The following is a 19,148-nucleotide window of genomic DNA, read 5'->3' as shown; positions in this document are numbered from 1 at the left end:
AAAAAATGAAACGATAACCTACTGAATGGGAGAAAATATTTGCAAATGATATGACTGATAAGGGATTAATATCCAACATATATAAACAGCTCATAGAACTCAACATCAAAAAAACCCCACACAACCCAATTAAAAAATGGACAGAAAAAACTAAGTAGACATTTGTCCAAAGAGGAAATGCAGATGGCTGACAGGCACATGAAAAGATGCTCAACATCACTAATCATCAGGAAAATGCAAATCCAAACCACAATGAGGTATCACCTCCCACCTGTCAGAAAGGCTGTCATCAAAAAGAACACAAATAATAAATGTTGGTGAGAATGTGGTGAACAGGGAATCCTGGTACACTGTTGGTGGAAATGTAAATTGGTCTGCAGCCACTGTGCAAAACAATATGGAGGTTTCTCAAAAAGCTAAAAATAGAACTACCATATTACCCAGCAATTCTACTCCTCAGTATATAAACAAAAAACAACACCCACTAATTTGAAAACTTACATGTACCCTAATGTTCATAGCAGCATTGTTTACAATTGCCAGGATATGGAAGCAACCTTAGTGTCCATCAACAGATGAATAGATAAAGATGTGAGATACACACACAGACACACACACACACAATAAAATGCTACACATCCATAAAAAATGAAATTTTGCCATTTGCAGCAACATGGATGGAATTGGAGGGCATTATGCTAAGTGAAATAAGTCAGACAAAGAAAGACAAATACTGTATGATATCACTTATATGTGGAATCTAAAAAATACAACAAACTAGTGAATATAACAAAAAAGAAGCTGACTCACAGATATAGAGAACAAACTAGTGGTTACCAGTGAGGAGAGGGAAGTGGGAGGGGCAATATAGTGGTAGAGGAGTAAGAGGTACAAACTATTAGGTATAAAATAAATAAGCTACAAGAGGATATTGTACAACATGGGGAATATAGCCAATATTTTATAATAACTATAAATGGAGCATAACCTTTAAAAATTGTGAGTCACTATATTGTGCATCTCTAACTTATATAATATTGTACAGATACTATACTTCAAAAAATAAAGAAAACAATCTCCTTTACTATACCACCAAAAAGAATAAAGTATTTAAAGTACTTAGGAGTAAATTTAACAAAAGAGGTAAAAGACTTGAACACGGAAAATTACAAAACAGTAATGAAAAAAATTAAAGCCACAAATATGTGGAAAGACATTTTTTTCATGGATTTGAAGACCTAATATTTTTAAAATGTCCATAATACCCAAAGTGATCTACAGATTCAATGTTATCCTCATCAAAGCCCCAGTGGCAGTTTTTAAAGAAACAGAAAAAACAATCTTAAAATTCAAATGTAACCATAAAAGGCTCCAAATAGCCAAGGCAATCTTGAGAAAGAACAAAGCTGGAGGCACTACACTTCCTGATTTCAAAATATATTACAAATCTACAGTAATTAAAAGAGTATGGTGCTTACATAAAGATAGACATACAGACTAATGGAACAGAATAGAGAGCTCAGAAATAAGCCCACATATATATAGTCAACTGATGTTCAACGAATGAGCCAAGAATACACAACAGGCAAAGAATTGTCTCTACATAGCACAGGGAGATCAGCTCGGTGCTTTGTGACCACCTAGAGGGGTGGGATAGGGAGGGTGGGAGGGAGATGCAAGAGGAAGGAGATATGGGGATATATGTATATGTAAGGCTGATTCACTTTGTTGTAAAGCAGAAACTAACACACCATCGTAAAGCAATTATACTCCAATGAAGATGTTAAAAAATAAAATAAAATACACAGATAATTTCAAATTTGAAAAAAAAATGCAATAGAGACTTAAACCAAAGACATGAAATTTTAAAACTTCTAGAAGAACACATAAGGGAAAAGCTTCTTGACATTAGTATTGGCAATGATTGTATGAATATAACACCAGAAGCACAAGTAACGAAAAAAGAAATAGATAAGTGGGACTACATCAAACTAAAATGCTTTTGCACAGCAAAGGTAAAAAGAATCAACAAAATGAAAAGGGAACCTATGAAATGGGAGAAAATATTTGCAAACCCTATATCTGATAAGGGGTTAATATCCAAAATAATAAGGAAGTCCTCTGAGTCCATAGCAAAAAACATATAACCTAATTAAAAAATGGGCAACAGGCTTGACTGGACATTTTTCCAAAGAATATATACAAATGGCCAACAAGTATATAAAAGGTGCTCAACATGATTCATTCTCAGGAAAATGCAAATCAAAACCACGAGTTATCACTTCACACGTGTTGAGATGACTATTACAAAAAAAAAGATTACAAATGTTGGTAAGGATGTGGAGAAATTGTAACACTTATATAGTATTGGTGAGAATATAAAATCATTAAGCCACTATGGAAGACAATATGGAGGTTCCACAAAAAAATTAAAAATAGAACTTCCATAGGATCCAGCAATCCAACTTATAGATATATATCCCAAAGATTTGAATCAGGAGCTCAAAGAGATTTTGTGTGTGTGTGTGTGGCTGCACTGATCTCAGTTCCCCAACCAGGGATTGAACCTGGGCCATGGCAGTGAAAGACCGGAATCCTAACCACGAGACCACCAGGGAACTCTCAAAGAGATATTTTTATTTCCATTTTCGTTGCTGTATTATTCACAGTATCCAAGATATGGAAACAGCCTAAATGTACATTAACAGATGAATGAATTCAGAAAATGTGGTATATACTCACAATGGGATATTATTTGGCCTTTAAAAAAAGAAGGAAATTCCACCATAAGTGACAACATGGATGAACCTAGAGCACATTTTGCAAAATGAAATAAGCTATACACAGAAAGACAAACACTGCATGATCCTTCTTATATAAGGTATCTAAAATAATCAAACTTATAGAAGCAGAAAGTAGAATGGTGGTTGCCTGGGGCTAGGAAGAAGTGGAAATGGGGAGTTATTGTTCAATGGCTATAGAGTTTCAACTTTACATGATGAATATGTGTTCAAAATCTGCTTGTACAGCACAGTACTTAAAATTAACAATACTGCACTGTACGCCTAAAAATTTAAGTCGATGGATCACATGTGAAGTGTTTATACCACAATAAAAAGTTAATTAAAAAATGATTTGATCTCAGGATAGTATTGTAAATTATGACAAAATGTTTCACTATTCCCAGTTTTACTTTTTACTTAATTTTATTATTTCATTGTGCTAGCTAGTAGTCAAGCTCACTGTTCTTTCCAGGGCACAATCCTCCATTACCTAATGTGCTTTGTCATCTCCAACTTCATACGGATAATTGGAGATAATAGGGTTTATATCCTTACTAGCTAATATCTAATGTTATAACTAAAATGTGTTATGAAGTGAGTGTTTATTCACACACCACAGGTTTATTCATTAAACCTAGTGTCAAGCTATAATAATGTTTAAAAGAACAGGATTTTCGAGGAGTTACCAAGATGGCAAAGTAGGAAGATGTTGAGTTCACTTTGTCCCACAGGCACATCAAAATTACAGCTATTTACAGAGCAACTATTGATGGTGAGAAAGATAGGAATAGCAGAAAATATTTTTCTACAACTAAAGATATGAAGAAGGAACCACAACAAGATGGGTAGGCAGGATAGAGATGTGGCAGAGTCAAGACCCATACCCCTGGGTGGGGAACCCACTAACGGGAGAATAATTACAGTTGAAGATGTTCTTCCCCAAAAGCAAGGAATCTGAAGCCCACACTTGGCTCCACAGCTTGGATATCCTGTACTGGAAAGATAAACCCCCAGAACATTTGGCTTTGAAGGTCAACGGGGCTTACTTTCAGGGGAACCAGAGGGCTCTGGGAAATAGAGACTCCACTCTTAAAGGGTGCACACAAAATCCCACGTGCTCCAGAACATAGGGCAGAAGCAGTAATTTGATAGGAACCTGGGTCAGACTCACCTGAGAATACTGAAGAGCCTCCTAGAGAGGCAAGAGGCAACTGGACCTCACCCTAGGGACATGGACAATGGCAGCAGCCGTTTGGAGACCTCATACCAGGAGAAGACTGGTGCTGACAAGCTTCATTTTGGTATCCTCACTCTAGCTTATTAGTGCTGCAACCCAGCCCCACCCAACAGACTGTTGGCACTAGTACTGGGATGCCTCAGGCCAAGCAGCTACCTTAAGATGCCCTGAGCCCACAGCTTCCCTGGTACAAGCCTGTCCACCAGAGGGCCCAGAACTTGGCTCTGAAAACCAGTGCACTAACACTAGCCCCAGGACATCCTGGGGTACTGCATGCAGCCAGACATTGTTACCCAACCCTGCCCACCAGTGGGCTGACACCAACTCCATGAACCCCAGGGCCCTGCAGCCAGAGACCCCAGGACACGTATCTTCCCACCAGCGAGCAGGCACTAGCGCCAGAACCAATGGGAAATTAATCTATGACAAAGGAGGTGAGAATATACAGTGGGGAAAAATCAGCCTTTTTTCATAACTGGTGTTGGAAAGACTGGACAGTTACATGCAATAGAATCAAACTGGACCACTCTCTAACATCATGCAGAAAAATAAATTCAAAATGAATTAAAGGCTTAAATTTAAGATCTGAAACCACAAAACTTCTAGCAGAAAACTGAGTCAGTATATTCTTTCACATCAGTCTTAGTAATATATGTGCTTTAATATGTCTCCTCAAGCAAAAGAAACAAAGAAAAGCAAACATAAACAAATGGGAATACATCAAACTAAAAATCTTTTACACAGTGAAGGAAACTATCAACAAAATGAAAGGGCCATCTATTGAATGGGAGAAAATATTTGCAAACAATGTATCTGATAAGGTGTTAATATCCAAAATGTACAAAAGACTCATACAACTCAACATCTAAAGAACAAACAACCTGATTAAAAATGGACAGAGGATCTGAATAGACATTTCCCCAAGAAGACACACACAGATGGCTAAGAGGCATATGAAAAGATGCTCAACATTCTTAATTATTAGAGAAATGCAAGTCAAAACCACAATGAGATATCACCTCACACCTGTCAGAATGGCTATCATCAAAAAGTCTACAAATAACAAATGTTGGCAAGGATGCCAAGAAAAGAGAACCCTCGTACACTGTTGGTGCGAATCTAAATTGGTTCAGCCACTGTGTAAAACAATGAGGATTCCTCAAAAAAACTAAAAGTAGACCTATCATATGATCCAGCAATTCCACTCCTGGTTACTATCCTAAGAAACCAGAAATACTAAGTAAAAGAGGTATATGCAATCTTATGTTCATTGCAGCTTAAGTATTGATACAATAGCCAAGATATGGAAGCAACATAAGTTCCCATCAATAATTGAATGAATAAAGAAGATGGGATGTATATATATGTATACACACACAATGGAATATTACTCAGCCATAAAAGATGAAATCTTCACATATGCAACAACATGAATGGACCTAGAGGGTACTATGATAAGTGAAGTAAGTCAGACAGAGAAAAACAATACTACATGATTTCACTTATATGTGGAATCCAGAAAACAAATAAACAAACGTAAAAAAAATTTTAGAAAGAGTCATAGATACAGATAACAGTAGATGGCCTGAGGGGAGGGATGGGGATGGAAGAGAAATAGGTGAGGGAGTTTAAGAGGTACAAGCTTCAAGTTACAAAATAAATACTTCATGGGTATGAAAAATACAGTGTGAGGAATATAGTCAGTATTTATGTATTATCTTTGTATGGTGACGTATGTTAACTGACTTACCATGGTGATCATTTTAAAATGTACAGAAATATCAAATAATTATGTTGTACCAGTAACTAACATAGTGTTATAGGTTATTATACTCCAAAAACATATAAACAAACAAAGAAACTCATGGTAAAAGAGATTACACTTTCGGTTACCAGAGGTGGGAGGTTGGGGGAGAGGGAATTGGATGAAGGCAGTCAAAAGGTACAAACTTCCAGTTATGGAATAAATAAGTACTAGGGATGTAATGTACAACATGATAAATGTAATTAACATGCTGTATTTTAGAGATGAAAGATGTCAAGAAAATAAACCCTAAAAGTTCTCATCAGAAGGAAAATATTTTTTCTATTTCTTAAATTTTGTATCTGTATGAGATGATGGATGTTCAGCAAACTTATTGTGATAATCACTTCATGATGTACTTAAGTCAAATCATTACACTACACACCTTAAAATTTTACAGTGCTGTATGTCAATTATATCTCAATAAAACTGGAAAAAGAAAACAGCACAGGATTTTCTTTAAGGCAAACCAGGTGCCTGATGTCTGCACTGCCACTTACTACCTATTAATCTTTGTCAAGTTATGTAATCATTCTGAAGCTTGGCGTCCTTGTCTAGAAAATTGATATGATTAATGAATTTCTGATGATTAAATGAGATGCTATATGTTAAGTGATTATAAAAGCCCTTCACTCATAGAATTACTTCATAAATGATTATTATTATTTTAATAACAATAAATAAAAATAGCATCCAAATAAATATAACAACTAAAGGACAGTATACCATTGTTAGGAGCAATAAACAGTTATATTAGTATACTCTACTGGTTAAAATTATGTCAACTCTTTTTCATCTCTTTTAGGGCAATTTTCTCATATTTAACATTTGATAGAGAATGCACATAGTATGCCCATAATTATGAAGCTTAGCTTTTCAGAGTGTACATTTTGTAATCAGTCTATTACAATTCTTATTTTGAAATCACAGCTCTTAGTCACTGCTTTACTAATGCAATAAAAAGTCCCATACCTTTTCAGATTCCTGGGAATTGTCAGAATTCATAGCAATTTAGATATGTTCAAGTCAGTATTACTATAACTTGCACATAGTATATGAAAGACCAGATATTAAAGATTCTTACAATTCTAATATTGCTATCCCTATAGTTTTAGGGCTTTCCAGGAACAACCAAAGATGAGTAGAAATTTAGCAGCAACAATAGTGTACACAAACACACACACACACACACACACACACACACTATAGAATTTTTGTCCATAGAACAAGATGAATTACATACTGACCAAATTAATCAGTGTGGAAATCAGGGCAAAGAAGTGGGAAGGACCAAAAGCATAGCTAGACAGTGCAAAGTACATTTTTTATTAAAACAGAAAGATCAAGTCGAAACAAAAAAACCAGGACTTTCAACTGTGGAAGCAAAATTCTAACCTTCCCAGGAATAACAAATATAATAAATAATATAAGAAAAATTAGAAGAAATTTAAAACTCTTCTCAAGTTGTATATTAGAAAATTCAAAGACAAAGATCACTACCTAAGTCAGTGGTTCTCAAACTTTAGTATGCATAATATTCATCCAGATTCTTAGGCTCCACATTCAGAGACTCTGAAGCTTGGGACTCCGGAAGTTTAACAAACATTCTAGATGATTCAGACACAGGTTATCTACCACCACATGTAGACATACACTGGCCTATGTAGGCTATCTTTCAAATATCTCACTAGATAAGCCAACCAACCATTTGAGATGCATATCATGAAATAGGAAGAGTAGGATAATGTAGAGAAAGAGGTTTTACAATTACTTTGAAACCTATGGCAGAGGGAATACTATGGAAAATACCAATTCTCTTTTTGAAAAAAAAATGCAAAAAAAAAATTCAACTGAGAAGATAAAGCCATCTGAGTACCCCACTGCAACTGTCATAATCTGCCTAAAGTAGCAATGGCCTGTCATACAAAGAAAATGTGTCAACATTACCCAGATCTGAAAATTTTAGCTCAAAATATAACCATGGTATAAAGGAGGGCAAGGTATTAGCATATACCTAGGATAAAGATACGCATCCTCTGTACTTCATCACAAATTTCTTGAAGAAAGTAAAATAAGGAATACAATCTTGCCTAAGACAGTGTCTCTCAAATAATATTTTGTGGCCAACTGCATTAGAATCGAATTGGTTCCTTGTTTAAAATGCAGACTCCCATCTTAGGTCCTACTAAATCAGAATATCTGAGGGAAGAAGCCAAGAAAAAAACATAACAGAAGTACTTGCATGCACACACATATATAAATATTTAACTGTACAATTCAGTGGCTTTTAGTCAATTCACAAAGTTCTACAACCATCACCACAATTAATTATGCAATATTTTTACTATTCGTAGAAGAAACCCCATACACTTTAGTACTCACTACCCAATTCCCTCTTTCCCCTTCCCCCCACCACCATAGGCAAATGCTAATCTACTTTCTTTCTCTAAGGATTGGGTTATTACAGAAATTCTATATAAAATCAATCATATAACATATGGTATTTTATTACTATCTTCTTTAAATTAGTATTTTTTAACATCTTTATTGGAGGATAATTGCTTTACAATGGTGTGTTAGTTTCTGCTTTACAACAAAGTGAATCAGTTATACATATACAAATATCCTCATAACTCCTCCCTCCTGCGTCTGCCTCCCACCCACCCTATCCCACCCACTTAGATGGTCACAAAGCACCAAGCTGATCTCCCTGTTCTATGTGGTTGATTCCCACCAGCCATCCATTCTACACTTGGTAGTGTATATATGCCCATGCCACACTCTCACCTCATCCCAGCCCACCCCTCCACCTCCTCATGTCCTCAAGTCCACTCTCCACATCTATGTCTTTATTCCTGTCCTGCCCCTAGGTTCTCAGAACTTTTTTTTTTAGATGCCATATATATATGTTAGCAATGGTATTTCTTTTTCTCTTTCTTAATTCACACTGTATGACAGATTCTAGGTCTATCCACCTCACTACAAAAAACTCAATTTCGTTTCTTTTTATGGCTGAGTAATATTCCATTGTATATATGTCCCACATCTTCTTTATCCATTCATCTCCCCATGGAAACAGGTTGCTTCCATGTCCTGGCTACTGTTAGAGCTGCACTGAACATTGTGGTACATGACTCTTTTTAAATTATGGTTTTCTCAGGGTATAAGCCCAGTAGTGGGATCACTGGGTCGTATGGTAGTTCTATTTTTAGATTTTAAGGAAGCTCCATACTGTTCTCCATAGTGGCTGTATCAATTTACATTCCCACAAACAGTGCAAGACGGTTCCCTTTTCTCCACACTGTCTACAGCATTTATTGTTTGTAGATTTTTTGAGGATGGCCATTCTGACAGATGTGAGGTGATACTTCATTATAGTGTTGATTTGCATCTTTCTAATGATTAGGGATGTTGAGCATTCCTTCATGTGTTTGTTGGAAAACTGTGTATCTTCTTTGCAGAAATGTCTATTTAGGTCTTCTGCCCATTTATGAATTGGGTTGTTTGTTTTCTTGATATTGAGTTACATGAGTTGCTTGTAAATTTTGGAGATTAATCCCTTGGCAGTTGCTTCATTTGCAAATATTTTCTCCCATTCTGAGGGTTGTCTTTTCGTCTTGTTTATGGTTTGCTTTGCTGTGCAAAAGATTTTAAGTTTCATTAGGTCTCATTTCTTTATTTTTGTTTTTATTTCCATTTCTCTAGGAGGTGGGTCAAAAAGGATCTTGTGATTTATCTCACAGATATTCTGCCTATGTTTTCCACCAAGAGTTTTAATGTCTGGCCCTACATGTAGGTCTTTAACCCATTTTGAGTTTAGCTTTGTGTATGGTGCTAGGGAGTGTTCTAATTTCATTCTTTTACATGTAGCTGTTCACTTTTCCCACAACCACTTATTGAAGAGGCTGTCTTATCTCCATTGTATATTCTTGCCTCCTTTATCAAAGATAAGGTGACCATATGTGTGTGGGTTTATCTCTGGGCTTTCTACCCTGTTCCATTGATCTATATTTCTGTTTTTGTGTCAGTACGATACTGTCTTGATTACTGTAGCTTTGTAGTATAGTCTGAAGTCTGGGAGCTTTATTCCTCCAGTTCCGTATTTCTTTCTCAATATTGCTTTGGCTATTGGGGGTCTTTTGTGTTTCCATACAAATTGTGAAATTTTTGGTTCTACTTCTGTGAAAAATGCCATTTAGTAAAAATGCCATTTAGCAGTCTGATAGGGATTTCACTGAATCTGTAGATTGCTTTGGGTAGTACAGTTATTTTCACAATGTTGATTCTTCCAATTCAAGAACATGGTATATCTTTCCATCTGTTTGTATCACCTTTAATTTCTTTCATCAGTGTCTTATAGTTTTCTGCATACAGGTCTTTGGTCTCCTTAGGTAGGTTTACTACTAGGTATTTTACTCTTTTTGTTGCAGTGGTAAATGGGAGTTTCCTTAATTTATCTTTCAGATTTTTCATCATTAGTGTATAGGAATGCAAGAGATTTCTATGCATTAATTTTGTGTCCTGCTACTTTACCTAATTAATTCATGAGCTCTAGTAGTTTTCTGGTACCATCTTTAGGATTCTCTATGTATAGAATCATGTCATCTGCAAAGAGTGACAGCTTTGTTTCTTCTTCTGATTTGGATTACTTTTATTTCTTTTTCTTCTCTGATTGCTGTGGTTAAAACTTTCAAAACTATGTTGAATAATAGTGGTGAGAGTGGACAACCTTCTCTCGTTCCTGATCTTAGTGGGAATGGTTTCAATTTTTCACCATCGAGAATGTTGTTGGCTGTGGGTTTGTTATATATGGCCTTTATTATGCTGAGGTAAGTTCCCTTTATGTCTACTTTCTGGAGGGTTTTTATCATAAATGGGTGTTGAATTTTGTCAAAAGATTTTTCTGCATCTATTGAAATGATCATAAGGTTTTTATCCTTCAATTTGTTAATATGGTGTTTCACGTTGATTGATTTGTGTATACTGAAGAATCCTTGCATTCCTGGAATAAACCCCACTTGATCATGCTGTATGATCCTTTTAATGTGCTGTTGCATTGTGTTTGCTAGTATTTTGTTGAGGATGTTTGCATCTATGTTCATCAGTGATACTAACCTGTAGTTTTCTTTCTTTGTGACATCTTTGTCTGGTTTTAGTATCAGGGTGATGGTGGCATCATAGAAGGAGTTTGGGAGTGTTCCTCCCTCTGCTATATTTTGGAAGCTTTTGAGAAGGATAGCTGTAACCTCTTCTCTAATGTTTGATAGAATTCGCCAGTGAAGACATCTGGTCCTGGGCTTTTGTTTGTTGGAAGATACTTAATCACAGTCTAAATTTCAGTGCTTGTGATTGGTTTGTTTATATTTTCTATTTCTTCCTGGTTCAGATTTGGAAGGTTGTGCTTTTCTAAGAACTTGTCCTTTTCTTCCAGGTTGTGCATTTTACTGGCATATACCTGCTTGTGCTAATCTCTCATAATCCTTTTTATTTCTGCAGTGTCAGTTTTTACTCCTTTTTCATTTCTAGTTCTATTGATTTGAGTCTTCTTACTTTTTTCCTGATGAGTCTGGCTAATGCTTTATCAATTTTGCTTATCTTCTCAAAGAACCACCTTATAGTTTTACTGATCTTTGCTATTGTTTCCTTCATTTCTTTTTCATTTATTACTGATCTGATCATTTTAATTACTTTTCTTCTGCTAACTTTGGGTTTTTTTTGTTCTTCTTTCTTTAATTGCTTTAGGTGTAATGTGAGCTTGTTTAGTTGAGATGTTTCTTGTTTCTTGAGTTAGGATTGTATTCCTATAAACTTCCCTCTGAGAACTGCTTTTGCTGCCTCCTATACCTTTTGGGTCATCGTGCTTTCATTGTCATTCCTTTCTAGGCATTTTCTGATTTCCTCTTTGATTTCTTCATTGATCTCTTGGTTATTAAGTAGTGTATTGTTTAGCCTCCATGTGATTGTAATTTTTACAGAATTTTTTCTTGTAACTGATATCTATTCTCATAGAGCTGTGGTCTATACAAACCTACCTCAAGAAACAAGAAGAATCTCAAATAAACAATCTAACCTTACACCTAAAGGAACTAGAGAAAGAAGAACAAACAAAACCCAAAGTTAGCAGAAGGAAAGAAATCATAAAGATCAGAGCAGAAATAAATGAAATAGAAACAAAGAAAACAAGAGCAAAGATCAATAAAACTAAAAGCTGGTTCTTTGAGAAGATAAACAAAACTGATTAACCATTAGCCAGACTCATCAAAAAAAAGAGGGAAAGGACTCAAATTAATAAAATTAGAAATGAAAAAGGAGAAGTTACAACAGACACCACAGAAATACAAAGCATCCTGAGACTACTATAAGCACCTCTATGCCAATAAAATGGACAACCTGGAAGAAATGGACAAATTCTTAGAAAGGTGTAACCTTCCAAGACTGAACCAGGAAGAAACAGAAAATATGAACAGACCAATCACAAGTAATAAAATTGAAACTGTGATTAAAAATCTTCCAACAGGAGAGGGGGAAGATGGCAGAAGAGTAAGACATGGAGATCAGCTTCCTCCCCACAGATACATCAGAAATACATCTACACGTGGAACAATTCCTATAGAACATCCACTAAATGCTGACAGAAGACCTCAGACCTCCCAAAAGGCAAGAAACTCCCCACATACGTGGGTAGGGCAAAAGAAAAAATAATAAACAGAGACAAAAGAATAGGGATGGGACCTGCACCAGAGGAAGGGAGCTGTGAAGGAGGAAAAGTTTCCACACACTAGGAAGCCCCTTCATGGGCAGAGACTGCAGGACTCGGAGGGCGGAAGCTTCGGAGCAGCAGAGGAGAGCACAGCAACAGGGGTGCAGAGGGCAAAGCGGAGAGATTCGCGCACAGAGGATAGGAGCCTACCAGCACTTACCAGCCCGAGAGGCTGTCTGATCACCCGCCGGGGTGGGCGGGGGCTGGGAGGTGAGGCTCAGGCTTCGGTTGGATCACAGGGAGAGGGCTGGTAGCGTGAACACAGCCGGAAGGGGTTACTGCACCACGGCTAGCCGGGAGGGAGTCCGGGAAAAATTCTGGACCTGCCAAAGAGGCAAGAGACTTTTTCTTCCCTCTTTGTTTCCTGGTGCATGAGGAGAGGGGATTAAGAGCGCTGCTTAAAGGAGCTCCAGAGATGGGCACGAGCTGCAGATATTCAGCCCGGACCACAGAGACGGGCATGAGAGACTAAGGCTGCTGCTGCCACCACCAAGAAGACTGTGTGTGAGCACAGGTCACAATGCACACCTCCCCTGCCGGGAGCCTGTGCAGCCCACCACTGCCAGGGTCCCGTGATCCAGGGAAAAGTTCCCCGGGAGAATGCACGGCACGCCTCAGGCTGGTGCAGTGTCACGCGGGCCTCTGCCACCGCAGGCTCACCCCGCATCTGTACCCCTCTCTCCCCCGGGCCTGAGTGAGCCAGGGTCCCTGAATCAGCTGCTTCTTTAACCTTGTTCTGTCTGAGCGAAGAACAGATGCCCTCCAGCGGCCTACACACAGAGGCAGGGCCAAATCCAAAGCTGAACCCTGGGAGCTGTGTGAGCAAAGAAGAGAAAGGGAAATTTCTCCCAGCAGCCTCAGGAGGAGCAGATTAAATTTCCACAATCAACTTGATGTACCCTGCATCTGTGGAATACCTGAAGAGACAACGAATCATCCCAAATAGAGGAGGTGGACTTTGAGAGAAAGATATATTATTTTTTCCCCTTTTCCTGTTTTTGTGAGTGTGTATGTGTATGTTTCTGTGTGAGCTTTTGCTCTGTATAGCTTTGCTTTCTCCAATAGTCCTAGGGTTCTGTCCCTCTGTTTTTTCTTTTTTTAATTGCTTTTCTTAATAATTATTTTTCATTTTTTATATTTCTATATTCATCATCGGATGAATGGATAAAGAAGATATGGCACATATATACAATGGGATATTACTCAGCCATAAAAAGAAATGAAATTGAGCTATTTGTAATGAGGTGGATGGACCTAGAGTCTGTCATACAGAGTGAAGTAAGTCAGAAAGAGAAAGACAAATACCGTATGCTAACACATATATATGGAATTTAAGAAAAAAAATGTCATGAACCTAGGGGTAAGATAGGAATAAAGACACAGTCCTACTAGAGAATGCACTTGAGGATATGCGGAGAGGGAATGGTAAGCTGTGACAAAGTGAGAGAGTGGCATGGACATATATACACTATGCAACGTAAAATAGATAGCTAGTGGGAAGCAGCCGCATAGCACAGGGAGATCAGCTCGGTGCTTTGTGACCACTTAGAGGGGTGGGATAGGGAGGGTGTGAGGGAGGGAGACACAAGAGGGAAGAGATATGGGAACATATGTTTATGTATAATCATATATATATGATTCACTTTGTTATAAAGCAGAAACTAACACACCATTGTAAAGGAATTATACTCCAATAAAGATTTAAAAACAAACAAAAAAACTTGACAACTAGTAACAGAAAGTAGTGACATAATCTTCAAATAAAGGTCTCATGAAGAAAAAAAAAGAGAATTATAGATATAAATTGTACCTTACCAGTAATTACATTAAATGTAAATAAATTAAATACCAATGACAAAAACTGGCAGGATGAAGTACAAAAATATATCATCTAATGATATGCTGTCTACAGGAGACACACTTTAGATGCAAATGTTCAAACAGGTTAAAAGGAAAAGGATGGGAATAATACGATATAAATAGCAAACATATAGAGCCATAATGTTTATAATAATATCAGACAAAAGAGATTTAAAACAAAAATTGTCATTAGAGACAAAAAGGGACATTTTACAATGATAATTAGATCAATTTAACAGGAAGAGAGAACAATTGTAAACATAGGTGCATCTAAGCTCAGAGCCTCAAAATACAAGAAACATTTTAAAAATTCATGACTGATGTACAGGGTGAAATAGATAGCATAATAATAATAATTAGACACTTTAATACCCCACTTCAATAATTGATAGATTAACTAGACAGAAAATCAATGAGTATATCAATGAGTATATAGAAGACTTGAACAAAACTATCAAGCAACTTGACCTACCAGACATTTGTATAAAAACCCAATCACAGTAGATTACCTATTCTTTTTAAGAGCACACAGACTATTTTCCAAGATGGACCATATACTAGACCATAAAACCAGTATTAATAAATTTAATAAAATTTAAATCGTAAAGGTATATTATATGACTACAATGGAGTTACATTATCAAAATAAAGATAGAAATTTAGGAAATCCACAAGTATTTGGAAATTATATACTATATCCCTAAGTAATTTGTAGATCAAAAAATAATTAAAAGAAAATGGAAATTACTTATATCTGAATGAAAATAAAAATACAACATATCAACATTTATTGAACATTGTTAAACTGATGCTTAGAGGGATATTTATAATCTTGAATGCTTATGTTAGAAAATAATAAAAATCTCAGATTATTAATCTAAGCATTTATCCTAGAAATCTAGAAAAAAATACAAAATCAAACTGAATCAAGCCAAGGCAATAAAACAATAAAAATTAGAGCATAAATTAAAGAACTAGAAAAAGCAGAACAATCATAGAGAAAATTCATGAAACTGAAAGTTTATTCTTGAAAATATCAACAAATCCTTAGCTAGATTATGTAAGAAACAGAGAAGACACATATCACAAAAATAAGAAATTAAAGAGGAAACAATACCACTGACCCCTAAGAAGTTAAAAAGATTATAAAATTTAATTAGTAATTCAAAACTTTGCTATAAAGAAAAGCCCAGGTCCAGATGGTTTCACTGGTGAATTTTATCAAACATATAAAGAAGAATTAATGCCAATACTACAAAAGTTCTTCCAGAAAATGGAACACTTCCCAACTCTTTCTATAAGGACAGTATCATAGCAAAGCCAGAAAAAAGATATCAGAAGAAAGAACAAAATTATATACCAATATATCTTATAAATATGGATGCAAATATCTTCATCAAAATATTAGGAAAAGAAATCTAAAACATTTTAAAAGATTACACATTGTGACCAAGTGGGATTTATTCAAGGAATGCAAGATTTATCATTTGAAAATGGATTAATGTAACAAACCACATTCATAGGATAAAAGACAAAAAATATATGACCATCTGTACTTGACACAAACCAACATCCATTTATAATAAAAGCTATTAACAAACGTAGATTAGAAGGAAACTTCCTCAGCCTAATAAAGGACCTAATGGTGAAAGAGTAAATGCTTTCCTCCTCAGACTGGGAACAAGATGAGGATATCTACTCTTGTCTCTTCTATTTACCATAGGATAGAAGGGTCTAGCCAGTACTATGCAGCAAGAAATACAAATAAAAATCATCTACATTGGAAAGGAAGAAGTAAACCATTTTTCTTTTTCACCAATTGCATGGTCCATGGTTACACAGAAGAAAATCCCAAGAAAACTATTAGAGCTAACACATGAGTTTAGTACAAAGTCACAGGAAACAAGATCAATATCCAGAAACCAGCTGTATTTCTATATATGAATAATGAACAATATGAAAATAAAATGAATAATGCAACTGCATTTACAACAGTATCAAAAAGAATGAAATATTTGGAAACAAATTTAACAAAAGGAGTGCAAGACTAACACACTGAAAATTACAAAACTTTGTTAAAAACATTAAGAATATCTAAATAAATGGAGAAACATTCCATTTTCATGGACTGGAAGACTGTTATGCACTGAAGGTTTGTGTTCCTCTGAAAATTTACATGTTTAACTCCTAAACCTCAATGTGATAGTATTAGGAGGTGGGGCCTTTGGGATGCATTTAAGTCATGAGGGTGGAGCTCTCATGAATGGGATTAGTGCCCTTATTAAAGAAACCCCAGAGAACGCTTTCATTTCACCATGTGAAGATACAGTTAGAAGACAGCTATCTATGAACCAGGAACTGGGTCCTCACCAGACATCCCATCTACCAGCACCTTGATCATGGACATCCTAGCCTCCAGAACTGTTAGAAATAAATGTTTGCTGTTTTAGTCACCCAGTATATGATATTTTCATTATAGGAGCCCAAACTAACTATGACAGGAATTGGTAAAGAAGAATGGGGTGCTGCTGTAACAAATATCAAAAAAATATGGAACTGGCTATGGAACTGGGTAATGGGCAGAGGCTGGAAGAGTTTCTCAAAAAGTTAAATAGAAATTTACTAATTTACTGTATGATGTAGCAATTCCTCTCCTAGTTACCTACCGAAGAGAAAGGAAAATGTATGTCCACACAAATAATTGGACACAAATATTCATAGCAGCATTATTTATAATATTCAAAAACTAGAAACAACTCAAATGTTCATCAACTTAAGAATGGAAAGATGTAGTATATTCATACAAAGGAATACTGTTCAGCAATAAAAACGAATGAACTACTGATGCATAGGTATATTACAGATGAATTTCAAAAACATTATCTTAAGTGAAAGAAAACAGACACGACAGAAAACATATCATATGATTTCATTTTTATGAAATGCCCAGAAAAGGCCAATTTATAGAGACAGAAAGAAGTTTATTGGTTGCCTAGGGCTGAGGTTAGGAACAGGAATCAACTATAAATGCATCTGTGGGATCTTACTGGAGGGATAAAAATGTTCTATAACTGATTTATGGTATGGCTGCACCACTGGCTAAAGTTAGTAAAAACCATTGAATTGTATACTTGAAATCAGTGATTTTATGATATGAAAAAAAATCCTGAATGAGTTTAAAAAACTGAACATATACACACCCTGGGAACCAGCAATTTCATTCCCAGATATATCTGTAACAATATGCATGTGTATATTCACCTAAAGGCATGTACAAGAATAATCAGAGTAGTGCTAACCACAAACTGGAAACAACCCTAATGTCTATCAACACAGAATGGATAAATATAATATGTTAATACCTTGTAATGCTATACAACATTGAGAAAGAGCAAACTACAACCACAAACAATGATAGAGATGAATCACTCAAACTTAATGTTGAATGAAAGAAGCCAGGCACAAAAGAGTATATAATGTATTATTCTATTTATATAAAAACAATAATAAAGAATATTAGTCTATACTGTTGGAAGTCATAATAATGGTTAACCTCTGTTATGGGGTTGTGACTACAAAAGGTCAGAAGGGGACTTCTGTATGCAGGTAATGTTCTATTGTCTTGATCTCAGTACTAGTGACACAGGTTTGTTCACTTTGTGAAAATTTATTGAGATTTCTGCACTTTAGTACATGAATGGATATTTTTTAAAGTGTCCATTAAAATGTACATTTAAGATCTGTGTATATCTCTGTCCATTAATTGTACCTCAATTTAAAAATGGGTGAATAAGAGCCCAAAGCCTATTCTTGAATCACTGAAACCACATTCTTACTATCAGAAGTGGCGGACTCTTTTTTTCCTATTAAAGACACACTTTCTAACTATGCAGTTATATTCTTTTGTTATAGCCCTGTAATTTAAATTGTTATTGGACTTTGCCTTATGTGTTATGAAGATTACCTTTGGACTTATTCTAAAAATAGAACTTTAATATTTAGGATGAGAAAAAATTAAGCTCTGTCTTGCTAGGAATGATTCATCTAAAACCACAGAAACTATAAACTATTCAGAATCACGTGAAAAAATTAGAAATTCTGCCCTGAATAATGTAGATATAAGCATCACTATGTGTGAGATTGGTTCAACAATTAAAATGGAGAGTTTTAAAACAAACTTTATACTGTAAGCCTACTAATTATGTCACCTAAGTACATAAAAAAACCCAAACTGTCTTCTGAGTCACACACAAACTATTATTTTGCAAGGCAGTTATTTCAGTACATAATTGGTTATATGTTTAATGTATTTGGTTGGAAAAAAATTATAGCATGATTAAGAAAGAAATGTAACTATTTAAGCCAAAGCAGGGTTTTTCCTATTTAAATATCTAAATAAATATCTTTAAAAACTGAAACATTTTCTGTTCAAAATCCAGGATAGTAACTTAACCCAAATTCTGGCATAGAAAAAGGAGTTAAGTACAGTGACAATGTTGAACTTTACCTGAACCCTGTGATCCAAGGAAACAGGGATGTTTAAGAAATCACCCTCATCAATTTTGTGTCCAGAAGAACAACTAATTTCAAAGGACCACCCTGCCCTTGCATATAAGACACACCCCTGTCCTTCTGCAGAATTCACACAAAACTCATGCTGACTCCATTGCTTACCTACTTCTACAAAAACCCAAATTTCTTTCC

General features: G+C 35.7%; 1 protein-coding gene across 6 annotated transcripts in view; it reads right to left on the bottom strand.

Moving 5' to 3' along the window:
• Positions 1–19,148, bottom strand: part of OPHN1 (oligophrenin 1) — a 607,786-nt gene that overhangs the window by 195,557 nt on the left and 393,081 nt on the right. The gene's annotated exons all lie outside the window — the stretch shown is intronic.

The sequence above is a fragment of the Globicephala melas genome, chromosome X, assembly GCF_963455315.2.
Source record: "Globicephala melas chromosome X, mGloMel1.2, whole genome shotgun sequence".
Taxonomy (NCBI): Eukaryota; Metazoa; Chordata; class Mammalia; order Artiodactyla; family Delphinidae; genus Globicephala; species Globicephala melas.
Note: the sequence above shows the minus strand (reverse complement) of the source record. Positions and strands in the feature narration are given on the sequence as shown.